This window comes from Arvicola amphibius, chromosome 3, assembly GCF_903992535.2.
Source record: "Arvicola amphibius chromosome 3, mArvAmp1.2, whole genome shotgun sequence".
Classification (NCBI taxonomy): domain Eukaryota; kingdom Metazoa; phylum Chordata; class Mammalia; order Rodentia; family Cricetidae; genus Arvicola; species Arvicola amphibius.
Window position 1 is genome coordinate 138,510,755 of NC_052049.1, and position 19,667 is coordinate 138,530,421.

The window sequence follows — 19,667 nt, forward strand, 5'->3', positions numbered from 1 at the left end:
AATGAGACCGTGTGGATTGCTTCTATCCCAATATGGTATGATAGACCACGCCCTCCTGAAAGGTTGCTGTGAATATAGAAGACACAGCTCCTTAGCACAGCAGGCAGTGTATCGGCCTCATGAATAAATGATATAAACGTCTCTTCCTGAAAGTGGAGGGTTTCTTGCGTACCCTGAATTCTGAGAGACCACTGTATTTTGAACGGTTTACTTCCTTGTTTACTTATCTATTTTATGTATATGAATGTCTGCCTGCATGAAGTTATGTGCACATGAGAACCCCTGGAGGCCAGAAGAGGATATCAGATCCCCAGCAGCTGGAGTTACATGTGCTTATGAGCGGCCGTGTGGATGGTGGGCACCAAACCCAAGTTGTCTACAAGAATAGAGCACATTCTTAATTACTGAGCCATCACTCCAAACCTGAGACCATTTCATTTTGGTCCACAGTTAAGGTTGTTTCTTTTCCTACATCCCAGATCTCAAAGAGGCCAGTTAGAAGTTGTTTAGCAACCTCCCCTGACATGTGCTAATGATTATAACTCTCCAAGGACTCTCCTGCAACGGCGATGAAAGACAAACGCAAGCCTCTTTCCCAGACAGGCTGGATCCTTACCGTGCTGTGGCCTCTGGAGCATCCCTGCCCTCTACTCTTCACCTAGACGACCCTTATTCATCCTTCAGGTCTCAGCTGGCGGCAGTCAGAATATATGTGAAAAAAAACAAACATCTCCAATCCGTGTGTTCAAGGCATGAAGGTGAAGGTGTACGTATCACAATGGTGTACTTCCTTGCTGGGGCTGGGCTCCAGTTTACTTTCACTCAGGTTCACTGTAGAGCCTCCTGCTTCTGAAGGAAAAAATGATGAGGACGGACTACTATTCTCAGTGGGTGGCATGGTTTGCCTCACACTCATGATTGGTTGGTTAGCCAGAGTAAGCCTTAAAGAGGTAAAATGGGATCTTGACACAGGCAGAAGAGAGCGTAGAAGACATCAAGTGAAAAATCACTATAGCCACACACAGCTCCCTCTGTTTTCTCATCCCAAGTTCAGGATGGATAGCATCACGCCACAGTGACCTGGTTACTAGTCAGTAGCACCCCACAAGTTATGTAGCTGCATCTTAGGAATTGAACCATTACCCCCTGGGGAAGTAAAGGAAACTCAGAAGGTCTGTATTAGACACAACTCACAAGTCTTATGAAATTCCTGAAACCCACAAGACTCACAGGGCCCTTCACCATTGTATAAGTAGTAACAGTTGCCGGAGAGAGGAGACTCCCTATAAGTAGAGCTTGTCTCAGGTTCTGCAGGGAGATGAAGCTTTAATGAGTCATCACCCAGGTTGGGTAGGTTTTTTGGGGGTTTGTGTGTGTGTGTGTGTGTGTGTGTGTGTGTGTGTGTGTGATTCAGCTGCCTTTGCGATACTTCTGCTCCTACAGGTAAGACCTTACCCATGCTCTTAATGTAACCCCATTAAACGCATTAGGCTAGTAAGCTACACGTGGATGGAATTACTTTGACATCGTGATTGCCCCCATCTGGGATGAGGAGATGTGGGCTCATGCCTCTTCAAGAGAAGTCACACAACAATCAAGCTTTTCTGGGCAGATGGTCAAACACATTTTTATTTCCAGCACCACCGCGTGTGGCACACACTCACACTTGGGGTTGTGGGAGGGGGCAGATAAGTGAGGAAGACAGCATTTCCTTTTTTATAAAATGTAAGTCTGTATCTTTGAATGTATGATTTCAAGACAATTACCATTCAAAAGTGCTATTTTTGTCTTCCATTCCGTAGATAGGCTATGCAGCTAGCCTAAAGCCCTAATTCTGACTTCGCTTGTGAATGCAAATATTTTAACAAGTATAACACACAGAGGCCTGAACTATCAATTATTCCTAGCAGCGTATGTAAAATACCTTGTTTATCCCAGAGATCCTAAATTAGACTGGAGGAGAAGGGGGGAAAGAACAACTACCTTAAAAATGCAACGGCAGTTCGGCCTTGATCCTTAGCTTGTCCTGCAATTTATTCAAAAGTTAGAGCTAGTTAAGGGTTATGAAAGATAAGCAAAACTCCATTTTCTTAGCTGTGAGTGGATTTTGATGGCTGAACAGGGAAAAAAAGGCAAAGGTTATCTGTCATAACTGTCCATGTTTACCATTAGGCAATAATTTTCTTGTGTACTTAAGGGTTTAAACAGATATCAGTTGAATTTCTAGTCCCCAAAAAATAGTTTAAAAAATTCTCCAGGACTGGGGAATGTATTGCTCAGTGGTAAAGTGCTTTTTAGCATATATGAGGTGAGGGAGAGAGAGAGAGAGAGAGAGAGAGAGAGAGAGAGAGAAGAGAGAAAGAAGAGGGAGGGAGGGAGGGAGGGAGGGAGGGAGGGATGGAGGGAGGGAGGGAGGGAGGGAGAAGGAGGGGGGGGAGGGAGGGAGAAAGAGGGGGGGGAGGGAGGGAGAGAGAGAGGGAAGGAGGGAGGGAAGGAGAAAGGTCTGCTGTTGAACTCAAAGTGATAAACTCTTTGAAAATGTCTAGCTACTTACAAGTAGCTTGAACAAATCAAATGATGTGTGTCCTGCAAGCCGGGACATCTAGGTCTGACCACGAAGTCTTTAGAAGAAAAACAGTGCAATGCACTTAGAATGATACTGTAGTTTACTAAAATGGCATTATTTTCGTAAACACAAGCTGTCTTTCAGGTTCATATCATTTTTAAGTGCAAGTGTTTGCTTAAATATTTATTTTATGTGTGCTATGTATGCCAGCCCGTGTGTCTGTATTCCACATGTGGAAGCCCTTGGAGGCCAGAGAGGGCATCAGATGCCCTGGAACTGGAGTTACGGATGGTTGTGAGCCACCATGTTGGCCCTGCAAACCAAATGCAGGTCCTCTATGAAAGCAAAAAGTTCACTTAAAGACTGAGCCATCTCTCCAGCCCATTAAGTGCAAATGCTATCTATCCATCATTAGACTCTGAACAAAAAATGCACTTACTAATTTTATTTCATTCACCATGATAGTTTCTTGGCCCTAAAGAAAGTCTGTGACCCTATTTCTTAAACTGTGGGTCATATAGGAGAATGTTGTAATTGAAAAGGAAGAAGAGGAAGAGGAGGAAGAGGAAGAAGAAGGAAGAAGAGGAGAAGGAGGAGGAAGAAGAAAAAGAGGATGAAGAAGGGGAAGAAGGAGGCTTTCTGAACGCTCAACAATCAAAAATTAATTCAAAATCAAACGCACGATAAACCCAGAATGTTCCTGGCAGCCTTTGCATATGTTGCATCATGGGACTTCACATAGAACACCACTGCATTCTGAATGTACATGTGTAATTTACACTGTGGATGTGGTCAGGCCTTACCAGTGCCATAGAACACTCCCTGAAAGCCGCCAGCTCAGTCTGGAAAGTACTATGTGTTAAGAATGGCAAGTGTTTTTATGTACACATGAAGGTTTCTTCTGCTCTAAAGAAAGACTGGGTTTAGTAGTTACAGAAGACAGGGCCCTTTTCACATTGACCTATCATTATTTCTCAGCAAGTAAGTGTCAAACTTATATTACCTTTAGAGTGTATTGTGTTGACTGCTCGGGTTTTAAATTTCCTGTTTGAGTGCAGAGGCACACGCCGCCAAGTCTGATGAGCTGGGTGTAGTCCCTGGAACCCATCCTGGAGAAGAAGAAGAAAGATGATCCCACAAAGACATCCTCAGACTCTGTACCTGGACTGTGGCGTGCTGCTCCTCCCACCACACAAAGAAATGTAAAAAAAGGAATTTTAACTGTGTTTTCATTTAGAATATAGCTCAGTGGTAGAATACTTCCTAGTGTGTGCCAGACCCTAGGTCCAATCCCTTGTACTGAAAAAGAAAAGGTTTGTTTGAGTTGCTGGCTTGAATTTTATTTTGAAAAACCGTTCAATGAATTTTGGCATCAGATTAGGACAAATTTTCCCATGTTTTCTGAAATAGCCCTAAACCTTCTGCCATTTTGTACGCAATGCCTTCATGTGAAACAGTGTTCTCAGCACTGATAATCACTAATCAAAATATTGATCAACTCTGAAAAATGTTGAAGATGTCCTACCTGCGACAGAATCAAACATTCAACCAAAATTTAAATAAATACATAAAAATAGACAAGCACTTCCATATTGTTAGTATGCAAATTTGTTTCCATCTACAGCCAGCGGTAAAGCTGTATACACACCAAAGAAGTGCTGGGGCTGATACACTGCTCAGTCGTCAAGAGCATCTGCTGCTCTTGTTGAGGATGGACCTGGGTTTGACAGCATTTGTGTCAGGTGGCTCACAGCTGCCTGTAACTCCAGCTTCAAGGGGTTCCACACCCTCTTCTGGCCTCTGCACGCACCTGCACAGACGTGGCACATGCCACACACATAAATCAAAGCACATCTTTAAAATAACTTCTTTATGATTTAGCATCAGTAAATATTTGGTTGTATACCTATTACATATACCTACATACCAGGGCCATGCAAAAATATCCTGGGGGAGAAGGAGGTTGTGGGTGGAAGCCTGCTCTCCTGAATGCCTTGGTTTGTGTATGGTATTGTCATATTGTGATATTTTGATTATCGTGACATCTCTCAGATGAGTGAGATGTTTTATTTCAGTCTAATGCAGTTGTTTTTCTCCTGCTGTGCCATCTCCTGCCTGCTCTGCAATCCTCAGATTTTGATAGAGAAATCCTCATGAATCCCCTCATAGCTGACATTTGAACCAGCTCCCCTACACTAGGAGTAGACAGGAAAATCCCCAACAAGGGCTTCTTTCCGAGTAATTTTCCTGTTGAAGAATACTTGCACAATATGCATGGGTTTGTGGGAAATGTGAGCTCCTGTTGCAGGTGCTTCTTATTCATTTTCTATCATCTCATTTTTCCATCTTGAAAACTGCAGGGCACCAATGTAATTCAGATGGTGCACAGTATTTATCTAGCATTCATGAAGCCCTGGGTTCAATCCCAGGACCAAGTGAACTGAGAGCGGTGGTGCACACATCTCATCCCAACCCTTGGAGGTAGCAGCAGGAGGTTCAAAAGTTCAAGGTCATCCTCTGCTACATAGGAAGTTCTAGAACAGCCTGGGCTGTGTGAGACCCTGTCGACTAAAAAATCCATTATAAAACCTGTTCGATCCTGTTTGATCCATGAATGAGGGATCAAATTGGATCCAGGTGATGCAGGATAGGCACTAATATCTTGTTCTTCATCATGACAGCAATAGAGAGCATACAATTAGATGCATCTTAAGCAATGGAGTACATTACCAGGTTGTAGTCTGGTAAAAAGGCTCTCCTTCCATCGCAGAAAATGGATTTAAAAGAATCAGGGGAAGTGAGAGTGGTAGAGAAGAGGTGATGGGCTTGGATTTGGTACCCCAGCAGCGGAGGAGAAGTGTGCACAGATGTGAGAGGCAATTCTATAAAACTGGTAAGACTGGAAGGAGGGTAAGAGAGGGAGGCAGGCTTGAGAATGAGTCTAAAGTCTCTAGTTTGCTGGCATTGTGGATGCTGTGAGTACCAAGGTGAGTTCATGTCTGCACCTGGGTCTTGGCTTCAACATGCTGACTATGTGGTGCCCTTGAAACAGCCAGGTGAAAATGTGAGGCAGCTCCCTCTATAGGCCAGCAGCTCAGAGGAATGCCTGAACTGGGGATTCAAACTTGGGGAGTCCTTAGTTAGTTACAGTGGGGAATACATAGATTGATTTTTTTTAATTATAAATTTCTAAATAGTATCTTCAGCAATAAGTTCTTTTTTTTCCTCATTTTTTTATTAAAGATTTCCATCTCCTCCCCTCCTCCTCCCCCTTCCCTCCCCTCCCCTCCCTTCCACCCATACCCCCACTCCACCCCTCTCCAAAGACAAAGAGCCATCAGGGTTCCCTTCACTATGTTAAGTCCAAGGTCCTCCCAGCTCCCCCTAAGTCCAGGAAGGTGAGCAACCAAACTGACAAGGCTCACAGTGAGCCCGTCCATGCTGTAGAGTTCATGTTCATTGCCATTGTCCTTGGTTTCTCAGTCCTCCTCCACCGTCAGCCACATTCAGAGAGTCCGGTTTGGTCCCCTGTTCCATCAGTCCCATTCCGACTGGACTTGGTGGTCTCCCTTTAGATCTGTCCCACCGTCTCAATGGGTAAAAGCACTCCTCGAGGTCCTGGCTTCCTTGCTCATGATCTCCCTCCTTTTGCTCCTCATCAGGACCTTGAGAGCTCAGTCCGGTGCTCCTATGTGGGGCTCTGTCATTTTCTCCATCCAATGCCAGGTGAAGGTTCTATGGTGATATGCAAGATATACATGAGTATGGCAATAGGATCTGGACATTTCTGGCACCCTCTCCTCAGCTGCCCAAGGAACTAGCTGGGGGCGTCTTCCTGGACACCTGAGTGAGGTAACCCAGGCCCAAAAAGATGAACATGGGATGTACTCACTCATAATTGGTTTCTAGCCATAAATAAAGGACATCGAGCCTATAATTCGTAAAAAATCCTAGAGAAGCTATATAAGAAGGTGAACCCAAAGAAAAACATATAGTTATCCTCCTGGATATTGGAAGTAGACAAGATTGCCGGACAAAAAAATGGGAACATGGGGGTGGGGTGGGATGGGGGGATGGGGGGATGGGGAGAGAAAAGTGTGAAGTGGAGGATGGGAAGAGCTTGGGGGAATAGGATGGTTGGGATATAGGAAGGGTGGATATGGGAACAAGGAATTATATATCTTAGTTAAGGGAGCCATTCTAGGGTTGGCAGAGACTTGACTCTAGAGGGGTTCCCAGGTGTCTAGATTTTTTTTTAAAAAAAGGCAAAGAAGTATATGTAGACTTCTGTAGACTCACGTAGATGGATAGAAAACTGGGAAGTGACCCAGGAGAGAGTTTCAAGCATAGAAGGATCGATAGCAGCTATTTCTGCTGAGGGATGCAGAGAATGGAGATTGTTGTATATACACTGGATTTCAAAACAAAGTAAGTGGTTTGATACATGCTCAAGTATCAATGGCAGTACTCAGCAGGGTGATGCCATACACACAAGGTGAGTGAGATGAACTTCATCCCTGTTCTCGCAGCATCATCCCGGGAGCTGAATCACTTTGCATGGTGCTGACCAGGGAGGGCATCTCTCTGAACTGCATCTTATACAATAGGGAATAGCAACACCCCTCCCAAGGCTCAGGGAACACAGGAGAAGGAGCAAGAAGAATGCAAGCGCTGGAGTGCCCTGGAACACTGTCTTCCCTGCACGACATGTTGCTGCACTCTTGAGCTCACAGCAGCCGTGGTTACCTGCATGGGACCTGCGCAAGACAGGGAGAGAGTGGTAATATTGCTCTATGACTCAGGATTGCTAGGGAGGTTCCAGTAAGACAAGAAAGAGGTGAATACTGGCTCCAGACTACACAGTGGAATTAGATGTGAGACAACTAGTTTTTCCTTTTCGACCTCTAGTTTAGCATCCCGGATCCTCTTCCTTCTGCTCCTTGCTAGATGGCTAACTCAGCAAGTGAGCTTCTCCGTGACTGGTCATGGCTTACTGAGCTGCAGTTTCTATCTGTCAAAGGGGGCCTCCCGTGACTTCAATGATGATGCATAGAGACAGGATCTCAGCATCCTTCATAGGTAGCATGGCTGACCTACAGCAAGAGATTATTCTAAACAAGGACCTTTTAATCCAGGGTACCTAAAATCACAAGCCCCGGGGCAACTGCCTTATCCACCTGCTCAGAAAGTAATGATAATTCCATAAGATTAAAATGCCACTTTGTCCCCTAAATCAAATTATCCAACCTTGTGAGGATTACAGGCTTTGTGGAGGTTTTTGAGCCAAAGGAGTCGGTTAGAAAATAAGCAAGAATGCCATCTTGGGGCTTCTGCTGACAACACAGTCTACCTGAGCAGCAGATGGGGAAGGGATGATGTCCCAGGGGTGGCTCAGTGTCACCACAGCAACAGGAGACCCTCCAGGGCTTTCACCCCACCATCTACTTTAACCATCAGCCTATGGTTAAACAACTCAAAGGCTGACCAACAAACTTGGGGACTGGCCTTGGCTTACATTGAGCTTCCATCTGGATCAAGGGTCAGCTTGTGTCTGCTTAAGGGTGGCCTAACTATGAGTACCAACCAGGGTGACCTGAAGTCAGGGTCCGTCGTTCCTCACCCATCTTTTCTCCATAGTTCCTAAGAAACGGAACCGCTAGGGGTTTTGCTGGATTTGGGTGTGTGTGGGGTCCATGGCTCATAGAACCGACTCCAAGACCGGCAGGTATAAATAGACAGTATCAGGACTCTTGGTGGGAGGGAGCTTTATTCCTTGATACACCTGCTTTATAACCTTTTTCCTTGCACAGTGTCTTCTGGTAACTTTGCTTAAGATAGTAAAAGGTCATAAATTAAAGTTAGGATTTTTCACGAACACTTATAGCATTTACCCGCATTCCCTAAAGACAAATGAAAATTCAGCTAAAGTTGCAGAGAATCTTGTAGCCAATAACTTAAATTTTTTAATTTATTGCTGCCATGAGGATCAGCCTTTCAACAGCTCAGGGATTGAGGGGGTCCACAGAGTCAGTGAACTAATCACTCAACTTGACTTTCTATCCAAGGGAGTAAAACTTCACTCTGGGGTATACACACACACAACACACACACACACACACACACACACGTCTTCACCTGTCAGAATCCCATCTAGGGTGCTGATGAATGGTAAGCAGGGTCGGAGAGAAACTGAAACGGGATGCAGAACAGGCAAACTACTGGACAGACAACAGATACACAATTGTGAGGGGGGCTTAGCTCTTCATTTTAAAAATAATTTATTTAACTTTATGTGCATTGGTGTGGGAGTGTCAGATTCCCTGGAACTGGAGTTACAGACAGTTGTGAGCTGCCATATGGGTGCTGGGAATTGAACCTGGGTCCTCTGGAAGAGCAGTCAATTCTCTAATAGCTGAGCCATCTCTCCAGCCCCTTAGTTCTTCGTTTCTTATTCTTTTTCGTTGTTTTGTTCTATTCTATCTTCTTCTGTTCTGTTCTTTTACCCTGATATTGCCCTTTTGTCTCTCTTGATGTCTTCCTTTTAGGTAACTTTAGTTTTTTCCCTTACAGCTTATGGACCCCAGCAAAATCTTCCAAGCAGTATAAAATTTACAATGTAATTATATTCTATTTTTAAGCAAATAATTACAAAGAATACAAGTGAAAAACAGCATTTTTCTATATCCTTACATGATTAAGCATTTAATGTATGACAAGTGAAAAACATGTTGTCCCAGGAACCCACAATCATTCATACCCAAGCAACTTGTTATAGATTAAACAAGCAAGGCACTTTTCTCAACCAGTTCTTTTGCAGGCAGACTACATTTTGTGGTTACAAAGAAAGGAACAATTATTTTTTTTATTTATCTCAAAAGGTAATCTTATAAGACATCTTAAAAGAATCACAAATCTAAACTTTTTTTATATGAAAAATATCCAATCAGCTCTGCTTTAAATCTCAGCATGCACACCCACTCATCCACAGTTTCTTATATCGGGAAGCTGAGGGCAGAACCAGGTACAAGGACTTCACCATCACCTTTGATCAGCAACCAACCTAACAAGAAAGGAACATCAGCCAGCCATAGCCAGACTGCCATTGTTCCTGTTTCCTGACCTCGATGAGACCTTTGTTCAACTATTAAAATTATGTCTTTATATCCTTTAAATTTTCCCCAAGATTTTCTACCTCAAAGTCACTAACAAAAACACCTTAACCTAGCCTTTCTAGCAATCTAGAAATGTCTAAATTCTTTCCAAGAGTGGTGGTTGAATCATTAATCTGCTCCAGATTGTAAGTACCAGTAACACTGCCCAGTGAGGGGCTAGAAACCCCCTGCGAGTTTTCACACAACCCATAAATTATGAGGGATGCAGTGACCACAAAGGCAATAATCAGAGTTATGCTCAACAACATTATGAGGTCCCCAGGACACATAAGTCCTCGGGGCTTTGCCTCTCCAAGGCTCACTCAGGTATGGATTTGCCAACCGACCAGCTGTGTTCTGTGAGTTCCAATGCCGCCTGCTGGTCCCCTCGCATGGTCCTCAACAACATTAATTTTTGCATATTTTCTTTCTTAACTGCTTAAAGTGAAATAATATTGTTTCGAATACAGTTGTATAGATAATGTATTACATCAGAGAAACAATATAGGGTGAGGAAAAAGATTCATAAAATGTAAACACTTTACATCGTAACTTTTATTATAATTACTCTCTGACCATCTCCACCAAATTCAGTAAATTTTTAAATTTTTGTTTATTAATAGTGGAGTGAGGGCACATACCATAGTGCACACATGGAGTTCAGAGGAGACTGTGGAGCCTTCTTCTTCCATGGATTCTGGTAAAGGTGTTTTGCCTTCCGTCTTTGCTCCTTTTCCTATGATGAGAAAATCGGTTTATGAGAGAAAAAAATTATTTTAACTCATGGTCCAACATTCCTCATGGTGAGAAAGCCAAGCTAGCAAAGGCATGATGCAGCACGTCGCATCATGTCTGTAGCCAGAAGAAAGTAATGAACGCATGGGCTACAGTGCGCAGCATGTATAAGACGTGTGTGTCTGTGTTCATGTTCACATATGTGCAAGTGCCCATGAAGTCCAGATGACGGCGGTCAAGTCCCCACAGCTGAAGCTGCAGGCAGTTAAGAGCTACCTAGTGGGTGTTAGAAATTGAGCTTGTGTCTTTCTAACATCATGTGCTTCTAGCCACCGAGCAATCTCTTAAAGTTCAAATCAGAGGACGTTCTCCATAGACTTTCGCCTTCCAATTTCTTCCCTGAAAATCTAAACTTCACCATAGACTGGTGTGAATTCCAGTCACGTGCATATTTTTACTAAGGGCTCTGAACTCAGGGATGGAGAAAAAGACCAGGAGGCCAAGTGCTTGCCTTGCAAGGCGAGCTGGAGTACAGATCCCCAGAACCCTTATGTAAAACTAAACAAAACTGTATGAGGACACACGCTACAATCTTGGTGTTGAGGAGATGGAGCAGGGTGGATGCTTGGTGCTTGCTGGCCAGCCAGCCATGCCTACACGGCCTGTTCCCAGCCAGCGAGAGATCTTGTCTCAAAAGTAAGGGGTGGACAGTGCCTGAAGTTGACACTTGAGGTTGATATCTGGCTTTCACATCTGGTCTCCATTCACCCTCATACCTGGGTGCAACTAAACCCACAATGAACACGTAAGTACACAGACACAAATATTAAAATTATGTATTAATTTGAAGCACGAATAGCAATCTCAAAACAAGCATTTTCGCACACTGTTGGTGGGTATGTACCATGTGTGCCAGTTAGTGTTTGGACAACATGGTGTTGATACAGGAGTCTGGTATGAGACTTCAAAAACATGACCGAGCCCAACAACTAGGAAGCTATGAGTCAGCATCAAGGCTGTGAGTCAGCATCAAGTGGCTGACACCAGATGTCTGGAGACCTCCAAAAGTAAACCATTCCACAATCTATTATATGACTATTTTGAGCAGAGTGCCAGTTTTGTGTGAGAAATATGTATAACTGTATAAATAAATATGGCCTTGAAGTCAGAGGCCTGAGACTTTGCTTTCACCAGCTTGCATGAATGTGTCTGTGTGTTGGCCTGTGTGGCCTACTCCCATGCATCTTGAGTGCTGGTTGAACAGCATGTCTATGCCTCCCGGGCCCAAGAGTGTCAACTGCCGTCAGCCTGCCTGGCACTCTGTGTGGTGACATTTTCACAGAATGAATCAAGAATGTCTTACTTGTCTACAGCCCTTCAAATTCTCTTCAGCCTCCCAAACTCCCTCCCCGCCTCCTTTCCTGATGTGGAAACACGGACCTTGCAGCTCGAAAACTACTATCATGTTCTCAAGATTGCAGATATTTATGTCTTTAATACATGCTCATCAAGGATGTCTGACAGGATGTCCAGTATACCCTACCCTTCTGGGTTAAGGTTGAAGGTATGTGTGTCTTTAATGCACACTCATCAAGGATGCCTAATAGAGCATCTAGTATGCCCTACCCTTATGGGTTATGCTGATAAGAGTACCAAGTGGATTCCCCTCAACATAGCTGCAAAGGAGCCATGGACAGGAAGCCAAGACCTGCCCATGACACAGGCTGTTGGTGAAGCCCATCGGGTGAATATATATGGTGCTAGCTGAAACCAGCAGGAAGCTGGGCACCACGGCTGAGGCTGGTCTAAGAGGTAAGTCTCATGCTGCCAAAGGGGAGAACCGAACTCAGTGCATGACGCATGTCACAAGGAGCAGAGTCAATAAATATCAATTAGTTAAGTGAGAAGACCTTACTTTTCTGTCCTGATTGACCAACCCCTACATTTCAGAAGCCCCCCCATCAAAGGATGAGCTCACCCTGATGACAGTGCTCCCCTCCACCTTGGCCAGCCCAGCATCACCCCCAACTGTGACTCACAGCCCCGTGGTTCTTTGCATCCTTGGGCAGTTTCTACTTGCCTCTGCATCGATTAAACCTTGATCTCATTTATTATCTCAGGAAATAGTCTCAAGGTCACAGGGCTGGAAATTTAATTATGGTAGCAGTATATTAAGTGGCACATTTAAAGATGCTGAATGGTAGTAATTAATTTTTTGGATGGTGGTCTCAGAGGAACAGGTTTTCTGCACACTGGGTGTTTGGCATCCATCATGGCCATTGAGCTTGGCAGCTGTCTTTTAGCTTTAAACTGCCTCGTTATTCATCTTTTATGACCAGCCTTTAAAAACACTAGGCACTGGTATCCCCTTTTATTGTAATATATGTGTGTGGTAGGAACGGGGCCATACTTCACCTTTGCTATAAAACATAAACCAAAGGTGCCAGCCAGTACCTGAGCTGGCCTCTAAATTGAGACAACAATTACCCTTCACTGACATCTAGTGTCAAAGCGTGAGATATAGCCCGAGCACAGAATCCATCGGCCTGGAAAACCCAGGCTTCTCCAATGATAAAAACCTGTCTCCAGCCCATGAGTCTCCAGTCCCAGCTTCAGGCAAGGAAAGAAGGAGGCAGAGGGATTAACTGGACACTGACTATTGACTTTGCTGGGTCTCTAGGTTATCTGGAGGGGGAAGGGAGATGTCTGTCTGCCAAGGCCTCCTGCAGCTTATGATATTTAATGAAGGAAGAGTCATTAAATGTGTTTGGTTCAAATATTAGACTTGATGAGCCTGGGTGTCATTTAATAGAGAGGTGGGAAAATATGAATTAAATTAGAGAGATTCATTAAAGAAATTGGCCTGGGGCCCAAGATGAGCAGATTATCATTCTGAGCTGTCAGAAGTTGGGGCTCATCTGGGAAGACTCTGGTTTAGTTTGCGTTTCGTTTCCTATATCATGAGATAAGTTTAGACCCTGATAGGCCTTGGTTTGGGAAGAAAAGAATGGGTAGAAAATCTTATCCTTAGGTGATTTGCTATCTTTGGTTCCAATAGGGAAGGGTACAAGATGTGCTTACAATGTTTCTTTTTTATATACTGATTTATGTCTGAGGTGGGAGTGGTGGGTGCATACATGCCATGGTGGACATGCGGAGGTCCAAGTGAGCTTTCTCTTCAAACTGTGTGGTCCCAGAGCTTCTACTCAGACCATCAGGCTTGCCTGCAGGTGTCTCTACCTTCTGAGTGGTGCCCCTGGCCTGTGTGCGCAGCTTCTAATTTCTTCCCACTTCACATAGGTCTGTCTTACCCCATGTCTAAAGTTTCTCAGCGGTCTGGGGAGCAGACAGGAGGAAGGTGGGATCCTCTAGCCATGCTCAGGCATGGCCTCTCTCAGCGGGTGAAGAGAGTGAGTGAAATAAGAAGAGCCAGAGGAAGCCCTGACCTCAGGGTTCCCTGCAATTACAACGGGCTGCATACAAGAGGATGACACAGGGAGGGAAATGCCAGCCATAGTGCATTGCTCAAACACACATACACACACACACACACACACACACACACACACACACACACACATACACGCACACACACTCATGCACACACACAGGCACACACACACTCATACAAGCACAAGTGTAACCACCCAGACCCAGATAGGCAGGCTTTCCAGCAATCAGTCCACAACAGAGCCATCTGTACTCCCATCTTTACTGCGGCCCTGCTCACAACAGCCACAGTGGGATCAGCATGAGTCACTGGAGATGGAGGAAACAAATGAGGAGAAATGACACGGGACCGTCGTGGAATACTGTTCTGCTACACAAAACACGGTGAGTGCTGTCACTTGCAGCAACAGAGGTAGGAGAGGGGACTGGGATTTGGTTCCGTGGCAGAGTGCTTACCTGGCAAGGGAACGGCCTGGTGTTCAGTCCGTAGAACTGAAAATATACATTAATTAATTAATAACAGATAGGATAACATTTTATTCCACGGAATAAGCCAGGATCAGAAAGGTAAGTATGAGCCTTTGGTGTCAACCAAGTGTAAAATCTAAAATAGTTGTCCTTCTTCCGGTAGAGAGCAAAACACTGGTGAGCGAGACTGGGAGGAGTAAATGGGGAGGGGCTTTGGTCAGTAGCTTCAGATTTACAGCTTGGAGGAAGGGGTCCTGATGTTCTTTCTATATTACAGATATGCTTCGTGATGGACAGTAATGGTATATATTTAAAAACAGCTAGAAGAGAGACATTTGAATGCTCCTTGCCTTTGTGACATGATACAAGTTTGAGGTGGTGGGTGTGAAGCTTGCACTGATTCGATTAATATACAATGTATACACAAATCAAAATCTCACATTATATACCATAAATATGCTCAATTATTCTCACAGATAGAAAATAAAGCTCAATAGCATGAAGTAAAAACATTAGACAGTCTCAAAACGGAGAGGTGCCCCAGTGATTAAGAGTGCTGATTACTCTTCCAGAGGACCAGGATTTGATTCCTTGCACACACATGACAGCTCACAACTGTCTGTAACTCCAGTTACAAGAGGATCCAATACCCTCTCACCCTCTTCTGGCCTAAGCAAACACCGAGCATGCATGTTGTGCACAGCTAAACATGCAGGTAAAACACCCATATATATATAAAATAATTTTTAAAAAGAAGTGTTGAGAAATGACATTCCTATATGTGTTTACACCACACACACACACACACACACACACACCTCATACACTTCTGTAAGCCTCTAGTTTCTTGTAAAACTGAAAGGGGAAGAAACTGCTGGAGAGATGGCTCAGCAGGTAAAGCTACTTGCGGCCAAGCAACGTTGGCAACCTGAATTAGATCCCAGGAATAAACCTCAAAGTTGATGGAGAGAGAGTCAACACCACAAAGCTGTCCTCTGGCCTCCACATGTGTGACATAGCATGTGTGCCTGCACAGCACACACACACACACACAAACACACACACACACACATACACACACACACACACACACACACACACACCAGCAGCAGCAGCATCATAATATTTTTTTAAAAAATAAAACCAAAAGAAGCCATTGTAATTCCCCTGGGAGACTAAATGGAACCCACATTACCAAGTACCTGCAAGGCAAATCCAGCACTGGCTGGTTCAGTAATGCTCAAAAGAAAGAAGCACAAGAGAAGACAGAGTCTCTTTGCTTTGGTCCCTACTTTCCTTCCCTGTTTTTGACATGTGGTCACACATATCCCAAACTGACCTCAAACTAACTATAACCAGAGACAACCTTGAACCTCTGCTCCTCCTCCCTCCACTTCCCTAGTGCTGGGCTCACAGGTGTGTACCATCCAAGGCAGCTACCAAATGAGCTTCAGTCCCTACTGCTTCCTTCTTATTTGCTAGACAAACATTCTTGGCTAAAAGAACAGCAGAAAAACACTGGACTCTGCCAAACCCTCGTTAATCAATGAGCCCACAACAAATCACAGGCTGAAGGCCGTGACACATCAATTACACTAATAACTGAAGGATCTACGGGAAGTGGTAATCAGGCACGGGCCCTGAGGTGTCACCTCCTCAGACTGGTGAGGTCTGGACACTCAGCTCTTTGCTGGTCCTACTCGGGGCTGCTAGCTCAGAGGTGAGCTGGTAACCTGAGAGGAAGAAGCACTCCATACAAGCACTGGTCTGAACAGCCATCCTAAGATGTATTAAACTGTACGTAGTGTTTGCTTTATGTCAGCTCTAAACAACTGTTCTTCACACAGCTTCATTATGGTAAAGAGAAATCCTAAAGTGGGAAACTTTTCCTTTATTTCTGCCATAGATGAACTAAACATTTGGCCAACTAAGTTGGCCACTTGGTGTCTCAATTTCTTCATCTACTACACAGACATGCCTTCTCACTTCATGATGTGACCATCTTAGGAAATTAGATAAGAGATAGATAGATAGATAGATAGATAGATAGATAGATAGATAGATAGATAGACAGACAGATAGATGATAAGTAGAGATAGATAGAAGATATAGAGAGATGTATGCATGATATTTAGATTAAATATATACATAGATAATTGATGGTAGATAGATGATACATAGATAATATATAAATAGATGATAGGTTGAGATAGATGCTAGACAGATGGTAGACCTGCTCTGCTATAGGCTCAAGACAGTTTCTTTATTAACCAATGGTATTCACAGCATACAGAGGGGAATTCCACATCAATACATAGATGACTGATGATAGATATCTAGGTAGGTAGATAATACATAGATGGCAGATGATACACACAAAGATTGATGATAGATGATGCAAAGATGATAGATAATACATAGATGGATAGAGAGATGATTGGTGATAGATGAGTCATAGAAAGATGGATAGATACACAGACAGATGATACACAAAAGACAGAGATACATATATACAAACATACATACATGTACAGATGATAAAGATACAGAGTGTATGAAACAGTCAGAAAATGTATAAATGTGTGGGTGTTTATACTTATGTATAAGGTGTCATTTACCCATCACCTACTGACAGACTTTCAGTGAACTGCTTCATTTCTTTCTAGACACCACATTGAAAAAGATAAAAGCGAGAGACCATATGGAAGCATCCAACCAAGCTACTTGCACTATAGCCCCCCAAAGATCAGCTGAGGGTAACATAGACAGTTAGTAAATCCAAACTTGTTCTTCGGGCTTCTAGTTTTTTGCTACTTCTGACTAATAGGAGATGAGTTACAGCCAGGTGATGGTGGCACATCCCTTTAATCCCTTACCCCTCCCTCACCAAAGAAATGTCTCTGCAACAGAAGGAGAAGGATAAGGGTTGTAAGAGCCAGAGGCACAGGGAGTTTGGGAGAAGACTGGGTCTCCTAGAAATGTCAGGGAAGCTACATCCCTGAAGTCCATCATTGTGTCTGCCTAAACATGACCTGGACAAGGATGACAGCAACACATGGCAGTGGTGGCGCACACCTTCAAACCCAGCACCCAGGAGGCAGAGGCTGGCAGGTCTCTGAGTTCAAGGCCAACCTGGTCTACAGAGCACGTTCCAGGACAGACAGGGCTACATAGAGAAACTCTGTCTCAAAATAATACATACATACATACATACATACATACATAAATGGATGACAGCAACAGACATACTAACCCAGAAAAGAAAAGTTCATGGAGCCTTAACCCTTAGATGAAGAACTACAGGCAAATAAGGATGGCTGATGGTATGGGAAATAGCCTTCCCCAGGAAAGAGGCCCCCTGTTTGGTTATCCAATACCAAGTAGTCAGCTCTAGAAACATACACATACAAGCAAATGGGCTGAACAAGTTGTATTTATGAGGCGGTACCTGCGCGCGCGCACGCGCACACACACACACACACACATACACACATACACACACACACTAACAATTTTAAAAAGCCATCAATTTGAGGAACAGTAAGGGCAATATATGAGAGGGGTTGGAGGAGAAAAGTGGGAGAGAATATAAATATATTTTAACTTCAAAAAATTATATATAAGAAGATATTACTGAGTCAACATCTCCAGGAAATCTTAACACTGTAAGGTAAAAGGTTTTGGAGGAGGGGAATGTTTACAGGTGGTGTTACCCTTAGGGTTTCTATTGCTGTAAAAAGACACCATGACCATAGTAACTCTTTTTTTTTTTTTTTTTTTTTTTTTTTTTGGTTTTTTGAGACAGGGTTTCTCTGCAGCTTTTAGAGCCTGTCCTGGAACTAGCTCTTGTAGACCAGGCTGGTCATGGTAACTCTTATAAAGGAAAACTTCTAATAGTCATGGCTCACTTAGAGCTTCAGAGGTTTAGTCCATTATTGTCATGGTGAGACAGACAATATTGGCAGTGTGCAGGCAGACATGGTGCTGGAGCTGGGGGTTCTACATCTTGATATGCAAGCGACAGGAAGTGGTTTAAGAGACTGGGCATGGCTTGGACATATATAAGATTGGTCTAATAAAGAGATGAATGGCCAACATCGAGGCAAGAGAAAGGATAGGCAGAGCTGGCAGGCAGAGAGAATAAATAGGAGAAGGCTGGGAGGAAAATGAGAAGGAACAAGATAGAACAAGAAGAGGAAGACATCAAGGGCCAGCCGCCCAGCACAGCAAGCCACGGAGAAAGAAATAAAGGTATACAGAAATAGAGATAAAAACCCAGAGACAAAAAAAAAGATGGGAAGCCGGGTGGTGGTGGTACACGCCTTTAATCCCAGCACTTGGGAGGCAGAGGCAGGCGGATCTCTGAGTTCGAGGCCAGCCTGGTCTACAAGAGCTAGTTCCAGGACAGGCTCTAAAACTTCATGGAAACCCTGTCTCGAAAAACCAAAAAAAAAAAAAAAAAAAAAAGATGGGATAATTTAACATAAGAAAAGCTGGCTAGAGACAACTCAAGATAAGACAGGGCAATTTAAAAAATACTAAGTCTCCGTGTGATTTATTTGGGAGTAGGTTGGCAAGCTCCCCCCAACAAGAGCCAAGAGAATAAGAGTAAAATATAACCAGCAACAACAGCAAAACCCTGTCTTGAAACCACTCCCCCCCCCCAAGAAAAACTAGACATGTAACAGACACTATTGCAAGGAGGGGGCTGCTTGTTCTTCCTGGCCTCCTGGCTAGCTTACACCCGAAATAATCACACAGAAACTGTATTAATTAAATCACTGCTTGGCCCATTAGCTCTAACTTCTTATTGGCTAACTCTTACATCTTAATGTAACCCATTTCTATTAATCTGTGTATCACCATTTCTATTAATCTGTGGCCTACCAGCAAGGTTTTAGCACATCTATCTCTGGCAGCAGATCCATGGCGTCCCTCTGACTCCACCCCTCTTACTCCCAGCATTCAGTACCATCTACCCTCCTACCTAAGTTCTGCCCTATCAACAGGCCAAGGCAGTTTCTTTATTCATTAACCAAGAAAGCAACACATAGACAGAAGGACCTCCCACACCAAGACTCAAAGGGACTGAACTGCAAATAAACACAGATTAGATCTAGCCTAGTGGATGAGCTCCAGGCCAGCAAGAGAGCCTGTCTGAAAAGGGATGGATGGTGTTCTGAGGATGACTGATGAGCCTGACCTTTAGGTTCCACACACAAACAGACACAACTACACACACACACACACACACACACACACACACACACACACGTTTTAAAAAGGTATTCTCTGAC